The 24,046-nt window shown below is 45.0% G+C and overlaps 1 protein-coding gene across 1 annotated transcript in view; it reads left to right on the top strand.

Annotated features, from left to right (window-relative positions):
* ACMSD (aminocarboxymuconate semialdehyde decarboxylase) overlaps positions 1-24,046 on the top strand; it is a 625,677-nt gene that overhangs the window by 43,998 nt on the left and 557,633 nt on the right. The window lies entirely within an intron of this gene.

Here is a 24,046-nt window from a genome sequence, read left to right as displayed (position 1 = left end):
CCAGGAGCTGGGCACGGACTGTCTCACAAAGACTCTCGCTGTTGGCGGTGTTGGTTCTCGATCTGGAATCAACAGGCCTTGGGAAATGCAACCCATGAAGGAATCGAAGATGGCTTCTGAATCAGACCAGCAAGGTCTGATGGGCTGCTCCTTTTCAGGGTAGCAAGGGCCAGTCTGGAGCAACCAGACCAGTGTTGGAAATTCAAAGATTCATCGTCGCAGAGGCCACTAGCCAATGGGCAAGTGACTGGACAGACGCGTCAAGCAGGAAAATGCAAAAGGGCCCCACGCAGCACTCAGTGAGTGTGGAGAGGTGATCTTCGAAGCAGTTGGTGCTCGGGGATGGGGCTTCTCAATCCCCAATGCACAACTTCGAGGGTGCCTCAGAAGTTGCACGGAAAGCAATTCGCTGGCTTTCCAAGATGGCCGGTCCCACGTCTCTCGCCGCCTCCACGGGTCTCAGCTTTACTGTGGCTGTGGATCGGGCTGTTGGATGCCTGGAAGTCTGGGTCTTGTCAGGCTCTGTAGTTCGAGCTCCGGCGGGAGCAACGACAAAGCAAACCATTGAGCGCTTGATGGTGCCGGCTTGCACAGGTTGGTCACTCCTTGACCACAAGGGAGATTCTTCAGTCTTCTACGTTGAGTAGGATGTCGAAGGGTCCAGAGTTTCGTATCAGAGTTTCAGTCACGATAATCTAAAGTCTTGGGACTCAGCTCCTACCTATATACCAAATCTAGGGGCTGGATTACCTGCTAGGTCCCTCCTATGGGTGGGACCCGGGAAGGGGGTGGTTAGACCCCTTTCCCTTTGTCCAGTTTCACGCCAGAGCTGGGGCTGGAGTGCCCCAGCACCGGTTTGAACGGGCCTATGCATGGGACACCTTGTGTGCCCCAGGCAGTGTCTCGTTTCATTCAGCCCACACTGCCCCAATACGCTATCTCCTGTCTGGGGTGGTGCTAGCACCTCCCTGTGACAGAAAACCTATTGTCCAAGCCTCCCTCGCCGGAAGGACTCCCAGCATCAGGAGGTCAGACTTGTGTCTGTGGCAGCAGCATCCATTTTGTGATGCTGATGCTCTGGTTAACTTTAACCGGGATTAATGGAAGTAACATGTCTTCTCCCTGTAGAAGGGTGGAATGCTACCCCCGTCACCAGAATTGGCGAGGGGGTAGTATTCCAAAGCGTATGACACCTTACACGGCATGTTTTGATAAAGCCAAACCAAAGTTAGCATCTGACCGCGAGGTACATAATGCACTAATGAGTATATGGTATGGCAATATCCTAGAACAGCTATAAGGACATGGTTCCGAAAGCTGCAGACAGGCTCAGCTCATGCTAGAGCACCATCTCACATAAAACCAAGCACTCTGCCTTCAGGATTGTTAAGGCCTGCCATAGGAGTGACTTATTGGTGTATATGTGTCCAGATATAAGGTTAGACATAGGTATACTATATCTAAGCAAGGGGTGATTACACGACCTTGCCCCAGCTGAGTGATCAGCCAGTTGTGTCAGTTTGGATGGCCAGCCAGGGGTGGCAAAAGATATGCTGCAGCCCCTGGTAGGCCTTGCGTGCACCTATGCCCTGGGTACCTATAGTACACTGTACAGGGACTCATAAGAGTGACCAAAAACCAATTGGTGATGTACCTAAAGTACATGGTGTGAAATTTAGAGAGAGAACAGCAAGGCTGTGGGTCTGATTAGCAGGCCCACAGCCACATTAAGTCGAAAACCAGTGAAGCAAAAAGCAAAAAAATGGGGTGACCATAGGATAGCAGACCCTACTCTCCTACACCCCCTCCAGAGAAACCATTGGCAAACGTTCATTAGTCAATGTAGACTGAAAAATTCCGCTCCCAACCCAGCACAGTGACAACCAATATACTCGTGCCAGAGCCGGGATCCCTATTCCATAGAAAAACGTTTAAATGCCCTTAATTTTTTCAAAAAAACAATGCCAAATAACATTCTCAAAATCTTTTAAATGAAACTTCCAGTGACACCAGACATTTTGTTAATTGCAGCCTTTTTTACGTTAAATTGTAGCGTTAGAACAAAGTCTTTCTTCTATTATTATCCACCTACATCAGGGAGGAAATCATGCAACCTCTGCTTCCAGGGTCTGAGAGGCAGAGACAGCACAAGTCGTGAAGGAACTGCACAGGAGGTAGAACGTTCATCGCTAGAACTTCCTCTACAAAACCGTAACATATCTTGATAACCATGCATGTAATACGCTATGTGCAAATGTTATTTTTTAGCAGGGACAGCCTTCTCAGCACGCCCAAGGAGGATTTTTAACCAACTCTCAAAGGTACGCGCTTCATGGTTAAAGGCGGGTGCTAGCGAGCAATTCACACGTGTAATCATTCACTGCACCGCACTGAAAGCACAGAGGGGCTAAAACGTCTGCAATTTTTCATTACCGGTGAAACTTCTATCTAAAGCACTTCAAATACATAGCTCACCCATTATCGAGATGGATGACACATGTTTAGGGACTGTATTGTTGGTTAAGAAACACGCACAATACGACACGCTTCACCGACGCAACTTGTATTGAATGCGCATCACATACTCGGGTCGCTAATACCCTAGAGAGAACACACACGTGTAAACGACAGTCCTGGCGATGAAAAAACACGCATAAAACGATACGCATTGATTGTTTATGATCCCTAGACAAGGGACCAATGTCGCAACCATGTTGTCCTTTATAAAATAGATGCAAATATCGTAATAAAACCGTTTAGAACTCCAGAACAGACCTCGGTCAAGCAGACCGACACCAGTCATTAACCATATAACCGCATATGACACAATAAGGAAGCCATGTAGCAATGCGACCTGTATCCCACAAAACGCATTTTCTGCATACATACTTTTAGAAGTGAACTAACTAGACACTAATGAGCGCAACCGTCCCACACATATGAAAGACAGAACCTTAACATGTTCAGTGTGACCAATGAGAGAAAGTTTGCCTAATGGGAACGAGAGAATTTTGCCTTATGTAACAAAGAATCGCCATTTTTTAGTTCCTTAATTTTCTTCTGTATCTCAAGCATGACAGCATCTATGATACTGCGCAGTGACGCTATCCATATGTGTTTGTATTGTCTGACCTTTTACCCCCTTCCCTGTTTTTCCAATATCCACAGGTACTTAGAGACCTTTCAAAATTCGGTAAAATTATTCCAAGAATCAACCTACAAAATATGGTAATTTTTTTATTATTTCACTATAGATACTAGGTCCTGAAGAAAGCCAACCTGACCCCTTATGGGCAACTAGTGGCTGAAACATGGCGACCTTTTTATGGACATTAGAAAGTGCAGCATTAATTAAAATTTGCCTTAACTGGTCATAGAAGCCTTTTAGATTGAACACTCTACTTTTTTTATCACTAATCACTACTGCACTAACCAGTGGTCAACCTCCGGGTGGAGGAAGCATACAATCAAACCCGATGATGATGCTGTCACATTGCTAACAAAAAGGCGGAGAATCAAGATACACCGCCATTCGAGCCTTGGTACGTGAATGAGGTTTTTTTTTATTGGAACCGGAAACAATTAGATTACAAAACCCTGGTTACTCAGGACAAGTGATCCCTTCCCCCATTGATTTTTTATATTGAAGCTAAGGAAGTTGAAAGGATCACAGACTTTTCCTTCTCCACCTTTGTCATAAAAGTATGTTTACTTTTATGACATTAAGGGGCCCATTATGATAACTGGCGGATCGTCACCGCCTGTATGGCGGTGGCGATCTGCCTGCCAAAAACCACTGGCCGCCTTTAATTTCCCCCCGCCACATTACCATGGCGGACGGATTCCTGGCGGACGGGAATACCGTCCGCCGGTTTTCCGCCTGTAGGCAATCCACTGATTGCCTACCGGGCGGAAAAGCAGTACATATGGTGGCGGTGTCTGGTAGACACCGCCATCCATATTACTATGAGGGCGGGGATGTGCCTTTCCATGGTGGCAACGTCGCCACGGAAAGACAGGCGGTTTTCAACATTGGGGGCCCGTAGCGGGCCCCCAGGGATTCTGGGGGGTGGGAGTGCCTATGGTACCCCCCCAGCAGTTCCATGCACAACATGGCAGGCACTGCACGGTGCCTGCCATGTTGTGCATTGAAGTACACAGCATGCCTTCCTGGCATTGTGGCTGGCGGTGCTGACTGCACCGCCCGCCACAATGACAGGAATGCTGGATGCGCCCGCGACTGTGGCGGGTGCATCCTAATATCCCCAACGGGACCCCCGCCCTTATGGCGGGCGGTCCTTTTTGCGTTGGGATGGCAGGCAGAAAAAGTCCGTACACTAGTGCATAATTCCGTCAATGAAACATCAAGTTCCAATTAACTAAAGTCTAATGGGTACCAGGTGGTTTATCAATAGATGAGAAATATCCCATAATGGATTCATTCGTAGGTGTAGTTTTGGCTGTGTACATGGAATTTTAAAATAAGTGGAATTCATGTAAAATCTCTGAATCTTTACATTTTCAGTGTTGAGCATCAGGGATCGATTCAATGTTAAACTTTTGTGTTTTAACTTTAAGGTAATTCGCCAATATTTTGCCTGATTTGTTTTGACCACCATAACATTTTGCACTGAATTTAAGTAAATACAGATACGCGTTCTCAGTAGATTCTTTATTGAATTGAAGTTTGGTAGCCATCTGTTAAACACTCTTGTGACTTAGTAATATAGTAGGAATGTTCCAATCTCTTTATCTTGGCAAAAAGATCTGTAGCAGTCTTTCGAGCATTATGACGTTTCTTAGAAACGTAGTTAATGATAAAGTCACGGGCAGCGGCTTTAAAAGCGTCCCATATGAAAAGGAAGGATGTCAGAGTAATTAAAATGAAAATATTCTTTTAAAAAAATGCGAATGAGGAAGTAAAAATAGGGTTAAGCAACAATGAATTATTAAAACGCCAACGTCTAGGAGCAGAGGATTTGTGAAGTATGTCTAGAGAAATGGATACCAGCGCATGATCAGAAATCAAAATGGAGCCAATTTCTGCGGATGTTATGGATTGAGAAATGTTGTGTGAAATGAAAATATGATCAATGCGTGATTGTGTTCGATGGACTGGGGAGAAGTAAGTGTACTTTTGAGGGTGGGATTGCACAATCTCCATGCGTCTATTCAATGCCTGTGTTGAAAGGAGTGTAGAACTATTTGATGAGCTTTGGAAGAAATAAAAGAAGATGAGGAAATGCGGTCTATGAAGGGATCGACAATTTGATTACAATCTCCAGCCAGAATCAAGTTGTCAGGGGATATTTGCATAATTTTTTAGGCAAAGTGGTACCAAAAAAGGGAATCACCTATGGTGGGTGCATAAATATTAAACAAAGATAGTGGAACCTTCCCAATCAATAGCTCCGTGAGCAACCAACATCCTACATCATCCTTTTCTTTTCTTGGGATACAAACTTAACATGGAGAGATTTATGTCATAATGTAACAACACCATTACACTTACCTGGGGAAAAGAAAACATTGCCAACCCAATCTCTTTTTAACTTTAAGGATACAGATTCTGTAAGATGAGATTCCTGAATCATCGCTATATCAGTCTTCAATGTAGACAAATGTGAGAGTATGCGTTGTCTTTTAAACGGTGAATGCAACCCTCGAACATTCTAGGTAACAATATTTAATGACATCTCATAACCATTAGGATAACACATTGGACTGGACCAGATAATATATAAACCAAAAACTTGGAATATGTAGAACCACAACAATATGACAATGAAGGAAATATGACAATGTATGAAGAAGAAAAGCAGAAATTAATCAGAAGCAAGAAATTAAGAATAAACAGTTGAAGTAGGAATGTAGGATAGAAATAGATAAGAATTAAGACAAAAGATAGTATTAATTAGTTTACAAAGAGAAAAAAGAGTTAGAGAAGATGAATAGATATAGATTTTTTTTTTTTAAAACAGAGAGGAGACCAGAAAAAGAAAGGAGGAAATGTTATACAGAAGAGGACTGACATAAGATGAGAGAGAAAGACTAACACAAAATAAAAAAGTACACATACCTATAGGAAATCCAAAAATGAGGGTGAAACCACATGGAAAGACGGCGTAACCGGAACTCATGGAAGGAGGCACAGGGGCAACTGGATATAACATGGTACGAGACAACAGGAAAAACATACAGCAGGGATGCCTGTAAAGGGAATTGAAAACGATTAGATTACAAAAATAATGTCAAACAGTTACAATATATGAAGAACAACAACAAGGACAGAAAATACTTTAATAAAAAAAAATAATGACAGTCACAATACAAACCAATAACCTGAAAGTAGAAGAAACAACCTGGGAAAGAAAAAGTGAATTAGAAAAAAGATAGATAAAAGGTACTAACCTACTACATTAGAAAATAGATAAAATAGGGAAATTCTCAACCAAATTGAGAGGATGAAGCACCAGACGTGTCCATAGATTCAATTCTACATGCATTGAGAAAACTTTTCAAATTGACGGGTTCATCAAAGGAGGTTGTCTTATTTTTATAAGTGACCTTAAAAAGGCTAGGATGGAAAAGGCTATATCTAGCGCTGAGTGTGCGAAGATCCGGTCTTATGTTTAAAAATTGTCCGCGCGGTCAGCAGTACTCTTAGCACAGTCCTGTGAAAAAAACGACGTGTGACCTAGCCAGGAGATGCGTGGTAGTTTTTTTAGATCCTGAGAGAACCTTAAGAAGATCCGTGTATTCCAAAAAATATAGAATAACACCTCTTGGACAATTGGACCAGAGGAACTTGCATGCAAACGGCCCAGTCTATGTGCGCGTTGAATGTTTAAAACAGTATCTTCAGGCAAAGTCAACACCTTAGGTAGAAAGTCTTTGAAAAAAGTGAGAGGATACCCTCCTTCTGTGTTTTCTGGCAGACCATAAATGCGCAAATTGTTTCGCCTGTTTCTGTTTTCCAAATCCTCAACATGTTTCTCCAAGGAGGAAACCTGTGCTTGTAGGAGGTTAACTTTGGTTTCAGTTATGCTTTATGAGGAGATGCTCCGTTCCACTGCGAGGAGACGTTCGTCCATTTGGGACCATCTGTCTGTTAGAAATTGAAGTTTAGAGTTTGTGTCTTCCATAAATGGTTTTAGTGAGCGTATCTCTTCCAGTAATAGGTCTAATGAAGCAGGTTTTGGCGATTTTATAGGGGAACGAGGGTCGTTTTTGAGTCGTTTGGGGTTGGCTTTGACAGAACCAGCCAAAGCGATCACTGCTGGTGACCCAGATGGAGAAGTGCCAACTTTTGGTTGAGGGGTCAAATAAGATTTCATTACAGCAAACTTCGAAAAAATTATAGAGTTTTTAATAAAATGACGTGTTGGAGAGGAAGTAGAAGAATAACGCTTCTTTAATCTCCCCATAGGCTGTAAAGACAGAAGTAGTAACTGGCAACAAAAAATTATGCCAATTGTGAAGGACAACGTTGATAGGTGAAGGTGAAGAAGAAGGAAAAATGAAAACAGAGTTCTCGCCAATGAAATAAATTCTCTCTTGACCAGACAAAATCTATCAAGAATAATGAAAGTACAAAAAGAGTTGCAAATTCCTTACTAACATAAAAGCTGTAATAATAAGGTAGTATTTTAATGAGAATCAAAGCTCACTTTGGTGAACTGCCAGCATTTTGTAGAAGGTTGTCCAATAAGACAAGAGAGAGTTATAGCCTGATTGATGTAAGGGCCAAAAGCACAGTATATTCGTACAAAAACAACAGTCAAATAAAATACTTGAAAGTCTTGTATCATGAGCCGGAGTAAGGTGAGAAGGAAATCTGAGGTGATGAACTGAATTATGAAGCAATATGATGGTGTCAGCGCACAGAGAAAATAGTACAAGACATACAGCGGTTCACTTCAATAATAAAAACTTAGAAGGAAAAATTAACCACATTGTAGGAAAAAAAGGTAACAGGTGCCATTGAAACGTAAAAAATACTTAGTTGTTGAAGCAGAAATATGGCAGGTAATGACTGGAGCTTTGAGAAATACAATAATGAATCCAGTCATAAAACGTTGGTGAGCGCGCACATGAGGGCTAAATGAAGCATGTAGCATGTCACTTAATAATAGGGAGACGAGAAGTTGAGAAAATGAAGTGGTCGCACACAAAATGGCAGCCTCAACTGAGGAAAAGATCAAACGTTGGAATACCTCAGATTCTTTGTTGCTTGTGTGCCATCGACACTACCAGATTGACATTGAGTGGTTCATTGTGCTGGAACCGCGCCTCGGAAGATGAAAGGGTTGCGAGACCTGCAAAGAAAAGATGCTAACTTGCGCTGAAGCTCCAGGGCTCACAGGAGCCGCCACCATATTCCGAGAGCATCAAGCCACGCCCTTAATCTGATATTTTCAAAATAGTGTTTTTTTTAAAGATTATTTACATTATTTCAATTGTTTAAATGTTATTAATTTTTGTTTCTCTGCAATCCAACACTTTCCTTACTGTTGCACTCACTGGAGTAGGAATAGCCATTTTTACCCCTCCGCCATCCAGCACTTACCCTACTGTTGTACTCATTGGAGTGGGACTAGTAATTTTTACCCCTCTGCTATCCAGCACTTTCCCTACTGTTGCACTCATTGAAGTGGGAATAGTAATTTTTACCCCTCCACCATCCAGCACGTTCCCTACTGTTGCATTTATTGGAGTGGAAATAGTAATTTTTACCCCTCCGCCATCCAGCTCTTTCCCTACTGCTGCACTCATTGGAGTGTGAATAGTCATTTTTACCCCTCCGGGGCTAAATCAATTTAGATTGATTGTATGGTTATGGTTGCATGAAATAATAGAGTACATTGTAGCTACCATTTAACAAATGGTTTTCTTGTCTTAAATAGTACATACAACTTTAGCATGCACATTTAATACTTAGGGAACAAATAGTATTGTGACATATTAATGGATAATATATGGAAGACTTTAATCCCAGTAAAGAAACATACCTTTAATTTTCTAACTCCTATCGAGCTGTGATGTATTTGTCAACTGTAATACAAAAATGAATAGCTGTTCAACTGTGGTTATATGACATAATATTGATGAAAACCATACCAATTTAGCACAATGTCGGAAAAAATATTAATTACCAAAATATCGTCATCCTATACATATAATTTGCGCCCTCACTATGCACTGCTAATTACCTCATATGTTGCAGGGCATGTTCTATGACATCCTTCATAACATCACTGCAAAATCTGAAATGACATCATTGATGACAACCCTGTGCATGAGGGAGGCGTGATAACGAGTTACTTCAAGGCATGAGTTATTGGTACTAGAGATAACTATAACTGGTGAATTTCAGTGGAGATGTTTGTTTAAATGGAATGTTTTAACCGACATTTTCACTCACCTATAATGTCCCTTTAACCTTTGTTTATTTAGGGATAGAATAGATAGATAGATAGATAGATAGATAGATAGATAGATAGATAGATAGATAGATAGATAGATAGATAGATAGATAGATAGATAGATAGATATTACGTAGAGGCAGTTGCTGCTGTTTAGTTATAGCTAGGATCTAGTTACTTTAGGAAGAGTGTTTTTCTCAGTTAAAAGCTAAACATACTGCACCATTACCAGCCTAGACTATTCTTCTGGTCACGGCTGGTAATGGTGCATCATGTTTAGCTCCTGAGACGTACTGTTCTTCCAATCCCACTTATGTGACTCACATTTAATGGTATATATATCAACTTATTGGGACTAAGGTGTTCCCAAGCAAGTTTTATACAAGAATGTTAAGAAGTAGATGGATTTTAAGTGATCAGAAGTCTTTTGCTACAAGATTTGCATTCATTGCACTCGTGCTTCTGCATACACATGTGCACTTTCTAGATGGTTATCCCTACGTGTGATTTATATTTGTCCCCTAGAGGGCACCAGGAACTCCCTGTTTGATATATGCTAACTGTTGATGTTCTTGTTGACAAAGGAAATGTATGTATTTACAATTCAATTGAATTTAAATCTAAGAATGAAATATACACCCCTAGTGTCTATCCACCGAAATGTGTCGATGAGCATAACAAGGCCCATTTCTTGTCCTATCTGGTTTTAGAAGTCTTAAAAATATGTATGTATTCAATACTTGATGGTGTTTGCCAGAATGTACCAAACGTATGTATTTTTTATATTAAAAAACCTGTACTTCTTGTATTTAATGGAGTTTCTTTGTTTGTAGTTTATGTCTTGTATTTTTTCATGAATATATTATTTATGAATTATATATGATTATATTTAATACATGATACAAGGGACACAGGTAAACAGGGTTTGAGTCCCAGGAGGGACCTCTTGATCCTGTGAGGATGGCCCAAGCGCTCAATAGCGCAGCTGATTCTCCAGCTGCGCGGTAAAGCTGCGCATTACACTGGCAAATGAGACCTCTTGCTGCTGTGAGGAGGAGCCAGTTGGAGAAAGGCCCAAGTGGTACATAGCGTAGCGGATTCTCCCACTGTGCGGGGCATGCCCAGGTAGAGCCCAGGCCAAGGGCAGGCCCATCTATGCCGATCTGAGCCCAGGTGAGATCGGACCGGGCCCACTCACTTACTTCCCTCATTTGCGGCCTAGATACAGGCTTCAGCATTCCTGATGGGGAAGGCAGCTAACGGTGGGGACATTATCTTGTGGAAGGAAATGGATCCCTCCAACCCCCCCCCCCCCCCCCCCCCCCGGGATAACTAGCATTTTATATTTTCTTTCCTTGGCCATAAGGGCTCTTTATGATGAAATCACTAATGACAGAGGAAGAACTGGCCTCACAAGGACGGGCTGGCTGTGTTTCCCCCCTTACCGCTTGCTGCATATCTGATGCAGCATGTTCATTATCTGTTGCTACCTCAACAACTGTGATAGGTACTGTGCCCTTGAAGAAGGGAGTTTTGGGGGGTAAAGCTAACACAGTACAAGCGTTACTGCATCAGTCAAGCCCTTAGGTTGCTTCCTCCCCTGAAGGAAACTGGGTCAAAGTTTGTGACAGATTTTCTCCTTCCATCTCGGAAAAGGAAAAAAAGGGAGTGTTCTGCTCCCATAGCTAACCTCTGCTTGAGTTTGCAGGCGTATGACGTTTATTCTGCAAAATCACTAGAGTCCTTCATTAGCAGCAAGATTCGATATTGCATGGATAAACTTTATTTGAAGCTCGAGTTACTTATTTATGGCTTATTTGAATCATTCGTACTGAGCTTTTGTAATATCGAACAGTCTATCAAGGGAATCAAAGAGTGTCCTTATATGCCTGCTCAATCTCATTCAGTTGCAGTTGCTAAAGATCCTACCCGGTCGACCTTTCTACTAAGTCTTCTATGGATGTTGGTGGAGGCGCTAGGGGGCGCCCAGCGGAATGGCTGCCTAACCTCGCAGCTCCGCCGAGCGGATCATGCTACTGACTATTTAACATGCCACAACGGATCACAGAGCGATATTAAGCGTCCCGTCGTGGATGGGAATACCCAGTGCACAATCGGAGCCGGAAAGGAGGACTCCTGTGACGGAGATGAACCAGCTACAGCCTGGAACCCGCGCGGACTGCACGACCTAACATGGCGGGCGGCTTGCTGTCCACCTAGATCAGAGGCCGAAGGCTCTGAGCGCGAGACGGACCGGACGCTCTCAGCGCCGCTAATGCCCTAAATGAAGAAAGGTTTACAAAGTACCAGAGTGCACGCATCCGCAGCCTGGGGAGAACCGTGGCCGGTGAGGAGGCTCCATGCGAGCGGAATTCCCCGATGTCAAGATGGCGGCTGACCAGACCTCCGACGAATGCACTGCCGACCTGCCCCCGATTGGAAAGGTTCCGACCATCTCGACTGCGGTGAGCCTCTTGAAGACGCCTAGTGCGTACTGCCCCAACCGCTCGCACGGCTGCTGCAGGAGACGCGGAGGTCCCGATCTGTGGACTCTGGCGCTGGCGAGCGCAAGATGGCGGCGTCCCTGTACGGCTAGGCGGTCCATGCCATGCATTACGCGATTAATCCGCTTAAATGATGACCCACACCTAAATGATGACCGGAATACAATTGTGTAGGGCACCCAACCAGATAAAACGTTACACCTACGCCGCGCAGTGACTCTTGCCTAATTTAAACGCACGTCGCTGAAACTGACATGGGGCTGTGAAGGCGCGCAAACTGAACAGCGTCCCGTCGCCCGCCACAAGAGAACAAGCACGAGATAGACACGGCTGCAGCCTCGAGAGCGCAGCGGGCTGGGCCTGTACTATAGCCGCACCTGGGTGTCTGACTCCGACCCAAGATACAAGACGCTGCCACCGTAATACCATCGGGGATTGTGCAGGAAACCTTACAACGTCCTAGTGAGTATAAACCGTGTCCACTACAGATCTACGCGGGACTCCCTGGGGCGGCCACAGCCACACGTCGCAAGAGCCTATGCAGATTACTGCTCACCCGACCTGATCGCTGACCGCACGGTATAATCCGCTTTACCAGACGGGCATACAACACACAAAAGACGCTCACGGGTTTAACGCTGGTGGCCCCCATCTGAAAGATCTTTTTTTTTATTTTTATTTTTTTTATTTGGAAAACCTTATATATGTTGCTGCAAAGAAATACAGTCATGGGCCTACAACCCCTAGGGCCGGCCGCTAGACAGAATCAAAACCTTGCAAAGCAAAAAGTGAACACAGTCCAGCATCACTCGGTCTGGAGACATAGTAAATCGTAACAGCAGGATGTATATTGAAGCGTGTCCACGAAATATCAGGATTGAAGAGGATTCCATTTTATAATATGGGAATAAGGATCAATGACAAACAGTCTAGCAAAGTCATACTCTGAGCAAATCGTGCAGTCGGATATTCGCTTTCAGTATAAGCATGATTAAGAAGTTAGTGGAGAGCGTGAAAATCAGAATATGCGAGCATACAATAACCATGCACTAACTCGGTGTCCTACCGTAGGGTCAACAAAAACTGTGAGAAACCTAAGCGCACATTGCAAGATTCTCCCAATTCTTCCAAAAAGAGCAAGACTTGACCCCCCCCACCCGATCCAAGGTGTATAAGAAAGAAGAAAGAGAGTACGAGCAGAAAAAGAGAAAAAGGGGGCCATAGAAACAGAGAGAACCGAAAACAAACCCCATCCCCATCCCCCCACCCCACATACCAGCAGAAGGCTACGGCCTACCCCCCCCTATAGGCGTGCCTGTCGCCCCAACAACTGAAACCCCAAGTAAGGAAAAAAGGGCAGGAGGACCCTCGCACCCGCCCCCAACCCCCCCCCCTACCCCCGCGTCTCAGAGGAATATGTAGGCACCCCAAAAGGGAGGCGGCCATCTTCATAAGTCCGTCTCACGTCCCCCACAATTACAATACCGAGCCGAGTCCTGCATAACCACCGGAATCACCGACACAGTAACAAATCAGGCAATATTCATCCTTGGCCAGTTCGAGCTGGAATAAGCCAATCCCCCAGCCCAACAGTTCCACGGGCAGGCGAGCCTGGCGACCAAACCTGCTTCTTATAAGCCACCCGAGTGCTCGGCAGAGGCCGCAGAACAGTGACGACACCTCCTCTCCAGTAGTCGCTTCCCAATATGAAAAGTACCCAGTGTTGTTGTTCGGTTGCTAACACATGAGTCGGGAGAACCAAAAGAATGTCAGTTGTGCAAATACGGCCGGCAAGCTCACCGTCCTCAAAATCCAGCAATTTGCAACCCAGGGAGTCCTCGGTGTCCAATGGCCGAGCGTAGCCAGGTACCCGACATACCATACTCCCATCTATGCCCACAGGCCCCATTGCAGGAGCAATAGACGCCAGCGAGTCATGGAGAGTCAACAGACTACGGCTCATGAAGGAGTGAACTTCAGTAATAGCCAGGAGGACATCTCCTAATGTGTACTCCCTTCCTCCGCTGTCGGCGGCCACAATGCTCCTCGCCCCCGGGGGCCCCCCGGACAGGATAGTGCACATCGTAGCAGGCATCCGGGGTCCCAGTGTCTCCGAGTAGTATGCGTTGGGGTCGGAGCGGAGCACTTCAAAGCCCTTAGTATTACAGTACCATCAACATCCTACAAACCATGCCCAGGAAAAAAAAAAAAGAAGGGGGTCCATAGTCCGACATTCGCCGCGGCCGGCGGACGGTCACACTAAGGGGCAGGCCACCCCGGGCAGTCCACCAGATAAAGTCTGATGCGGGCGGCAGAGCTGTCTTCGGCGCCCGGGTTGCTCACTACAGGGAGATCAGCCAAAAGCGTGTTATGAGGCTCGGGGCACGGGCATCATGCTCCGTCTGCGTCCGCTGGAAAAATTGGCATGCTGCAATGATCGCCGGGGTCCATCGGTCCCTCCCATCCGGCCGCGGCCGCTGTTGTTCGACTTCCCTCCGGCCACGTCACAACTCGAGGTCCCAGATTACTACCAGCACAGGCCACAATCTTCGCGTCGACGATTCTCGGCCATCCGAGACGACCGCGAACTCGGAGTTGCACGATCGGGTACCGCAACACTTCAGCTATGCGGGGGCACAGTGGAGATGCAGGATAAATGTCAGGATGTTAGGGAGGGAGAGGGCGAGCGGCGAGCCGGGCTCCTAGGCTGCCATTTTGGACTCCGACTTGGCTCCTCCCATCTGAAAGATCTTGATTACGCTACGAGGTGGCGAAGGCGGCACCATACTGACTTTTGTGCGGGAAACGCGGCTGTGGTGTGGTTCGAGCCGCTGACCCCATAACACACATTGAATCAGTCATCATGGGGAAGCCGGACAACAGGCATCCTAAACTAAACTTCGAGACTCGGAAAACACCGAGGGGGTCAAAATGGAGCGACGGACGAGGATCAGGACACGGACCCACAGGAGGGCAGCGCAATGGAAAATATCCTGAAAGCTATACAAACAAATTTGCAAGACATTAATGGCAAACTGGACCACTTAGCGGGTAGAGTCGACAGCTTATCAGAGGTGGAGGACGAATCACGCTCTACGACAACTAAATGTTCCGGCATGGAGAAAGTCCTCGACGTCATAAAGGCCAAGTTGGAAGAGTTGGAAGCCAGATCGAGACGGAACAACATACGGATAGCGGGTCTGCCGGAATCAACCAACACTGGCCGCATGGAGCTGTAGAGCAGCTTTGCAAAGACTTGTTTGGCGCTGATAATCTATCGTCCATCTTCATTATCGAACGGGCGCACAGGTCCCTGGCCCCGCAGCCAAAACCGGGAGCGCCACCCAGACCAATAATAGCAAAAGTCGTAAACTACAGGGATAGGGATGCTATCCTGAGGCTGGCGCGGGAAAAAGGCGACATCCAACACCAAGGTAACAAACTGGCATTTTACCCGGACTTCACATATGCAGTGCAGCAAGCACGTAAGGAATTCAACGATGTCAAGGCCAAATTACGTGACCTGCAGATCCCTTACGCCATGTTATATCCTGCTCGGCTGAAAGTAACGTGGGAAGACAAGCCAATCTTCTTATCAACGCCCAAAAATGCGATGGACTTCATAAAGACAACGGTGACCAAAGGTAAAAAGTCGAATCGAAAAGAAAGGCACACAGACTCGGACTGACGGTAAGACTGTGCACTAAACTATACTTAACAGTGAACTGTTCCCGGTCACAAATCCTCTGCTTGGGGAGAGAACTGCTAGCCTATATCCATAAACTGCCTATATGGCCTTGTGACACTTAACAGCGCTATACAAGGAGGTCAATGTGGTGAAATGTTTAGAGACGTATCAGATACGTAAGGTGCTTTGTTAACTTACTGTGGAGATGCCCAGATGCCCCTCAGTGACGTACCGGACTGCAATGCAGAGACATGTGGGCTGATAGTTCATTTCCCAACTGTCTTGTATAATTGTGGTTGGTCTTCTACCTTACTTCAATGTACCCTGAGTTTCAAATACTGATATGAATGACTCGAGCAGATGTGCTGAGTGGCGAGGGGGATTGATACTGTTCGTATTTCCTGTTATCTAGCTGTGATCTGTTATCAAAATTTTTTATCTGCACCCATCCTTTACCTAGGATGGTGTAATGCGCCCTCGGCGGACCTCTACTAGGGCGGTCCCCAACAAGTTATGTTGTTATCCAAGTTCTTGTGGGAACAATGGCTTCGGCAGGATTGGGTTGCTGGAGTGGGTGGGACGTGGGATAGTTGGGGATTGTTACTTTCTGTACGACTGGGACGATTAGGACGCACTGCTGCTCGCTGTCTAAGGAGAAATACTCAGGGGTCGAAATTGAATGTTGTCTTCTTATACTGTACTGTGCTGAGGGTGAGTAGATCGGATACCCCTAGTTTTGGTATAAAGATCGTTACAAAGACACAATGCATAGAGATAGTTTGAAGTTATTGACATGGAATGTACGGGGCCTCACAAATCCTAAAAAAGTTCGTCAAGTTATTGCCTTTCTCGACAGACATCACATTGATATAGCGCTGCTACAGGAAACCCGTTTAGATCCTGCAGTGCGCAGAACTATTGGTTCACGCTGGGCGGAATCATGCACATCGGCAGCATACTCCTCGTACTCTAGGGGGGTCATGACACTGGTTAAGAAAGGCACGGATTACAGGATTGAACGCACGATTGTAGACAAAAATGGTAGATATGTAATCTTATCGGGGAAATTGAGAGGGCAGTTGATTACAATTGTGAATATCTATGGCCCAAATACTGACTCCCCGGAATTTTTCCAGGAAATCTGGGATCACCTACTAGCATTCAGTGACACTACCCTAATCTGGGGGGGGACTTTAATGTAACCTTATGTGCCACAGAGGATCGTTCAGCTACATCCATAGAACCCCATAGGAGAGCCAGGGAAAAATTGGGGGACATACTGGTGGACAGAGCACTCAGAGACATGTGGAGGGTACGGCATCCAACTACACCAGGTGCGACACACGTCAACATGGCACACAACAGTTGGTCCAGGATCGATTTCTGGTTGGGGACAGACGAAGCGGTGTTATGGACTACAAACATCGACACACTCCCTCGCACGCTCTCAGACCACAATCCAGTTGCCCTGTCCCTATGTGTACCTCATCATACACCTCCACCCTTCAGTTGGCGCTTCAACGCACGAGCATTATTAGACCCTATATATGTAACTACGGTGTCAGATGCAATTAAAGAGTACTTTCAGTTAAACGTGGGTACAGTGGAGGACCCATGTGTGTTATAGGAGGCATTTAAGGTGACAATACGTGGGGTGTGCATCAGCACCTCGGCAGGGGTCCTAAACGATATTAGAACGCAAATCACCAAGCTGGAGAATAAATTGACGGCCCTGGAGCGTGAATACGAACGTACAGGGCGACCGGGGATACAGGGTGAGATTAAGCAGACACTGATAGAACACCAACAATTCGCGGATGATGAATTGAAATATGTCACCAAACGACCACAAGCTCGACAGTATGGTGAGGGAGGACGTCCTGGTAGAGTATTAGCACGGAAAATTTGTGGGGGAAGGGGAGAACAGACTGTTACTCAAATTGATGATGATAGCGGTGAATTGCATACGCGCACTGACGATATTCTTCGTAGCTTTGTTCAGGCATACTCAAACCTTTATACCTCTCAGAAACCGGCCCCTTCACAGGAAACAATGAGTTATTTACAGGACATAGCTATTGGATGGCTATCTGACCATCAACGGGAATACCTAGCGCAACCTATAACTGTCGAAGAGGTGACCGAAATAATACTGGCCCTTCCCAATGGTAAGGCGCCAGGACCTGACGGGTTCACCTGTGAGTTTTATAAAAAATGTGTAGACTTGCTTGCCCCCCATATGGTCGAAATGTATGGCGCGGCCTTTGACCAAGCAACACTGCCCCCATCCCTACGGGAGGCACTGATAGTAACTCTCCTAAAACCGGGTAAACAACCGGACCTCTGCGATTCCTACCGCCCGTTGTCCCTTTTAAATGTGGTCTCAAAGATATTGGCTAAATTGTTGGCAGAACGCCTGCAACCGCTGATGACTAATCTGGTCCTACCGGACCAAGCAGGGTTTAGCCCTACCAGAGACACTTCTCACAACACCAGAACGTTGTTTGCGTTGTCCCACTATCTTACACCCCAAACCAAAGCAGTGGCGGTAATGCTTGACGCGGCTAAAGCCTTCGATTCCATCGAATGGTCTTATATCCACACGGTTTTGCAGAGAATGGGCTTCCCGATTCGTTTCATAACCTGGGTAACTTTGCTCTACACGAACCCAAAGGCACGGGTGAAAGTGAATGGGTACATTTCGGACCCCTTCAGTATTGCGAGGGGAACGAGACAGGGATCCCCCCTGTCTCCATTGATATTTGCACTAGTCTTATAGCCCCTTGCTTGTATAATTAGGCAGACACATAACCATTCAGCACTGCACTTCCCTAGTAGACCCTTACACATTTCATTATATGCCGACGACATGTTCTTGTATGTGCGCGATCCTGAACAAAACCTTAGCCCATTATTGCGGGAATATGTAAAGTTTGGCCGCCACTCTGGGTTACAAATCAATTGGGAGAAATCACTAATCATTCCCCTTACTGACTCCACCATCCCCTTTGTCCCTGACTTTTCCCTTGACTGGCAATCCGGCCCTACACGATACTTGGGAATCTGGTATAGTCGGGACCCCGAAGAAGTGGTGAGGACAAACTATGGTAGAGTGCTCACTGAGCTTGAGGACAAGGTGTCCAGATGGATACAACTTCCGCTATCCCTAGCGGATAGGATAGCGATAGTCAAAATGAATGTCCTGCCTAAGTTCCTCTATTTATTTAATAACATACGATCACGCCACCCACTGCTATCTTCAAAAATATAACATCCTTGGTGCTAAAACTGATCTGGGCAGGTAAGCAGGCGCGCATTGAACTACGCACGCTGACGTTACCCTACGACAAGGGCGGATTTTGTGTGCCAGATTTTAAACTCTACTATTTGTGCGCACAAGCCAAATACGCAGCTCACTGGTACCACCCCACCCCGTACCTGACGTACGTAACGGTTGAGGAAGGGGATGCATTACCGGTGCCACTCACTTCGATAGTAACGCATGAGAGACCGCCTTTGCACGCCAGGGACATAAATACAATAGACACCACTAACCGTGCATGGAAGGCTCTAGGGAAAATGGCTCACAAACTACCGTTATATGCTCCGGCACTACCACTACAACACCACCCTGCTCTATCAGTGGTGGCAGAAAAAGTAGGCATGAACATACTAAAGACGGTGGGCATTGCTAAGTTTGGGGATCTCTATCATGATGGCACCTTCAGCAGAATGGAAGACTTGACTTATATAAGCAACCCCACACTTCTCTTTCGCTTCACATATTATAGACTGCAGAGGGCAATTCGGGAACTATACACGTCCTACCCAGCAGAGCCACCTACACTGCAGACATTGCAACTGATAATTGAGTCCTTTAACACTTCACATCTGGTCTCTAGACTGTACAGAACGGCTCAAAGCGAAATACCACACACTTCAGGCAAAGCTTGGCAGCGATGGAGTACATCCTTACCAGAACCACTAACGGAAAAGGAATGGTCCACAACCTGCATGATCCTTAAACTACTAACCCCAAATGGAAACCTCCGAATCACGCATTTGAAATATTTGCACCAAACATACCACACACCACTGAGACTCCATAAATTTGGGTTGCGTGAGGATGCCAGGTGTAAACGTTGTGGATATGGTGAGGCGGATTTTGTACACCTCGCATGGTATTGCCCCAAAATACAGGCATATTGGAGAGCGGTCACAGATCTGCTTAGTAAAATGGTGGGGATTGACATAGGATGCATAGCGAAAGTATGCTTGCTGGGTCTGTTATCTAATGTGAAAGCGGGGAAACGCAAGTTCTGTGCTGTGGCGCTACTACTAGCTAAGAGGCAGATCTCCAGATGCTGGGAGGGAACCACTATACCGAACCTCAAGGCCTGGATTAATGACATGATATATTGCAGAGACACTTTGCTCACGTATGAAGAAGAATTACCCAGCAGGGCACGGCCCAAAAACTATTGGTGTTATCTGTCAGACTATTTACTCACACTTGAGGTGGAGGAGGAGGCTGTACAACAGGTTGTGGAAAGCTAAGGGTCGATATGACACCACAGACACAGGCCGCTCTAAGCACGGCTGTATAGAGTAGACCTCACTACTGCGAGATTACAGTTAAGTAATACAAGGGTGGCGACAGAGTGCTGTATTGTCCTGGTATGTCTTATAGTTACTGTTATGTTGGTTTTTATTCGGCTATATGTAAAAATGTACAAATATGAAGTCGACCATACACGACATAAATAAGAGAGAATGTTTCGCACGTTGCACGACCACATCACTGTTACAGAATACGCCGCCGGACCCCAGGGTTGTCGTCTGAATGGCTGTGGAGAGGATAATTCTGTTTGCTTACTAACTGCGGCCGGCCCCAGGGTTGTAGGCCACTGGCTGTGTATGTGTGCAACGCTATACAAATAAAGCTTTTGTTGAACTTCAAAAAAAAAAAAAAAGTCTTCTATGGATGTTACAAAGACTTCTGTCCAGGAGTGTCATCCATTTAGGGATAAGGGGAGGAAATTGATTCTCGTCTCTACCCTCCCCTACAGTATTCCTGTCAATATGGGTAATGGCAGACATCCACGGATCCCTCAGGGATATGCCGCCAGGTCGGAAACTCTCTCTCAGCCTCAGTCTTTAAAGGAGATTGCTTGTTCAGGTACTTTGCTGCCTAAGCTCACCCCTCACCACACTAACCCAGATCGGCTACCATGCTCAAACACTTGGGTTGTTATTGACCTACCTCCCAAAGCAACTCCATATGAGGTGATTTTAGAAATGTGTCACCTTTGAAAGGAAACATGTTAGAATCTTATGCTCAACTTAAGAACAAGGTCACCCATTGGATAGGATAACATTTCAATTTTGGTTCCTGCATATATGATCGTATCAATATGGTGAAAAGGGTGAGTTGACTTGGGAAACATGAGAAAAACTTTATGGGGACTCTGTTGTGATTATCTTTAATCGTCTTGCTGAAGCTGTGCGAGTCCTGGCTACAATCAGCTAATCTAGAATCAGTAAACGGTCTACTATACAGGCCCTTCAGTTAGGCTCCTTTTACAGGCCAGATGTAGTATGTACTGCATCCTGGAAAAAGGTTAGAGATCACAGCCTTGCCCCCCCCCAAATGGAGCCTACTGTGTCTACCCCCCCTGGCGACCACTAATAGAAATGCCCTCCACAGCTAAACACTCTCCTGATTGTCCCCCCAATGGCCCTGTTAAATTTAATGAATTGAATTGTTTTTCCTTTATCGAGAAGTATCATGTGATATGTTTGCAGGAAACTGGGAGATTACGATTCACTTGTTTCTGGAGGGGTATAAAACGTATTTTACTCCTGCAGTTGATTTGGTTGCTGGTAGGGCCAAAGGTGGTCAGGGGATTGGTCAAGGAATTGTATTCAAAGTCACATATTTGACAGGCCTAGGAAATAACCATCTCTAGCTTTACTGTATTAAATGTATTAAATTTTTTTTAACGCTACATCTTGGTCACAGGAGTCAACCAATATCCATACTTTGTGTTCTTTTATCAATGCATTGGCTCTAAAAAGGGATGGCCCGGCTAATTTAATTGTTGCAGGTGATTCTAATATTCATCTATGTGAGAGCCCCCTTGATGTCACAAGTAATCCCCTAGGTGTACAATTACTCATGGGTTAAGTATGGAACATACCAAAGAGGGGACTAAGTTAGGTACTATACTAAATGATAATAACCTAGTCTTTTCTCTGGACAAGCTGGTTAACTCAACAGCATTGCAAATTCTTTCCACATTTACTGACAGGGGCTGTGCTTCAATTATAGATTACATTTTTGTGTCCTTCCCTCTTTTTCTAATGATATCTAATACTAATATATCTCATAGCTTTTATCGCGATCCAGTCTCCCTCACTTTGAGTTGGTTGCATCCACTTATTATAAGAACACAAGTGGCTCTCGGCCAGTGTTTACCAAATAACCAAGGCAGACGTTTCACCACTTCGCTGTCAGGTTTTTTCACCCCTGATCCACGCCCTATTTTGGCTATTTGGGGTAGGTCGCACTTAGGCCCCTGTACCTATTTGTCCACATCAGGGATCCATCCCAAATTTGCATCCTTTTCTTCCAACATGCTGAGGATTCTAAAGGTACCAAGGGTTTGTGGATTTCCCTGGAGGGGATCGAGAAATTAGACAAAACACACCTAAATTGTGTTTTTTGAGGAAAAAATGGGAAAAAAGTGCTGCCGAAGACAGAATCTGTTTTTTACATGCAAATGGTGTCAACATAGGGTTTGTGGTGCTAAAATCACCATATTCTCATTTTTCAGGAACAGGCAGATTTTTGTCAGATTTTTTGTGCTTTCAACCTCTTTCCAGTTAGTGGTAGAAATGGGTGTGAAACGAATAATGGATCCCAAAAACCTATACATTTCTGAAAAGAAGATAACATTCTGAATTCAGCAAGGGGTCATTTGCATAGCTCCTTCAAGCTTTTCCTAAAGAAAGTAACAGTTTAAATTAAAAAAAGTTACATTTAGTTGAAAATAACACCCATTTGTGCCTACAGTTTCACCTGTAACTTCTCCTAACTATGCTCGATTTTTTAAAGCAATATACCGTTAAATCCACAGGACCCTTCTGGTTGCAGGGATATATTGGGCTATTTGGCTCACCAAGAACCCAAGGTACCCAGAGCCAATAACTGAGCTGCCCCTTCCAATGGTTTTTCATTGTGTGCTGTGTGTACAGCAATTCATTTGGTAAAATATAAAGAGTGAAAAATAGGTATCAAGGAAACCTATGTATTTCCGAAATGGGAACAAGATATGGAGTTTAGAAGTCTCCAAATTTCTGGGTAGCCATCGTAGCATGTGAATTAGGGGGCATTTTTCAAAATGTCTTCTTTTTTACACACTGTATTACATTTGGAAGGTAGAAATGCAAAGAAAGACAACTGGTAATAACACTTATTCTCATAGTCTGTGTTTCCCTAAGTCTTCTGATAAAAATGGTACCTCACTTGTAAGGGTACGTCTAGTGCCCGTGACAGGAACTGGGTCAAAACGCAACATGGATACATCACATTTTTCCACTGAAAACTCATCCTTTTTTTTGCAGTGTGCCTAGCTGTGGATTTTGCGTCCTAGCTCTGGTGGCAACTAGCGACACCTATCAAACCTGTACATTTTTGAAAAGTAGACACCCGAGGGAATCCATTCTGGCATGTCTTGTGTGGCTCTCACCAGTTCTGTTACCCAGAATCCCTTGCAAACCATATAATTTGTAAAAAAAAAAAAAATCATCCAGATATTTTTATGACCCAGCATTCTCCCAAGTCTCCCAATAAAAATGGTACCTCACTTTGTGTGGGTAGGCCTAGTTCCTGCGACAGGAAAAGGCCCAAACGCAACTTGGAGACATCACATCTTTCCACTGAAAACTGACCTTTTTTGCAATATATGGGCCCTAGCTCAGCCAGCACATAGAGAAACCTAGCAAACCTGTACATCTGTTCAAACTAGACACCCAAGGGAATCCAGGAGGGGTGACTTGTGTGGCTCTTACCAAGTTCTGTTACCCATAATCCCTTGCAAACCTCAAACTTTGTAAAAAATAAATTTTCCTCACATTTAAGTGATGAAAAGTTCTAGAATCTGTGGAGGGCCACAAACTTCCACCCAACCTCCATTCCCCCAAGTCTCCCGATAAAAATGGGACCTCACATGTGTGGGTAGGCCTAATACCTGTGACAGGAAACAGCCCAAAATGCAAAATGCAAAACGGACATATCACATTTTTCCACAGAAAATTGACCCTTTTTTTGCAATGTGCCTAGCTGTGCATTTTGCAGCCTGGCTCAGATGACACCTAAGGAAACCTAGCAAACCTGCACATTTGTGAAAACTAGACACCGAGGGGAA

Source organism: Lissotriton helveticus, chromosome 3_1 (genome assembly GCF_964261635.1).
Source record: "Lissotriton helveticus chromosome 3_1, aLisHel1.1, whole genome shotgun sequence".
NCBI lineage: Eukaryota > Metazoa > Chordata > Amphibia > Caudata > Salamandridae > Lissotriton > Lissotriton helveticus.
Note: the sequence above shows the minus strand (reverse complement) of the source record. Positions and strands in the feature narration are given on the sequence as shown.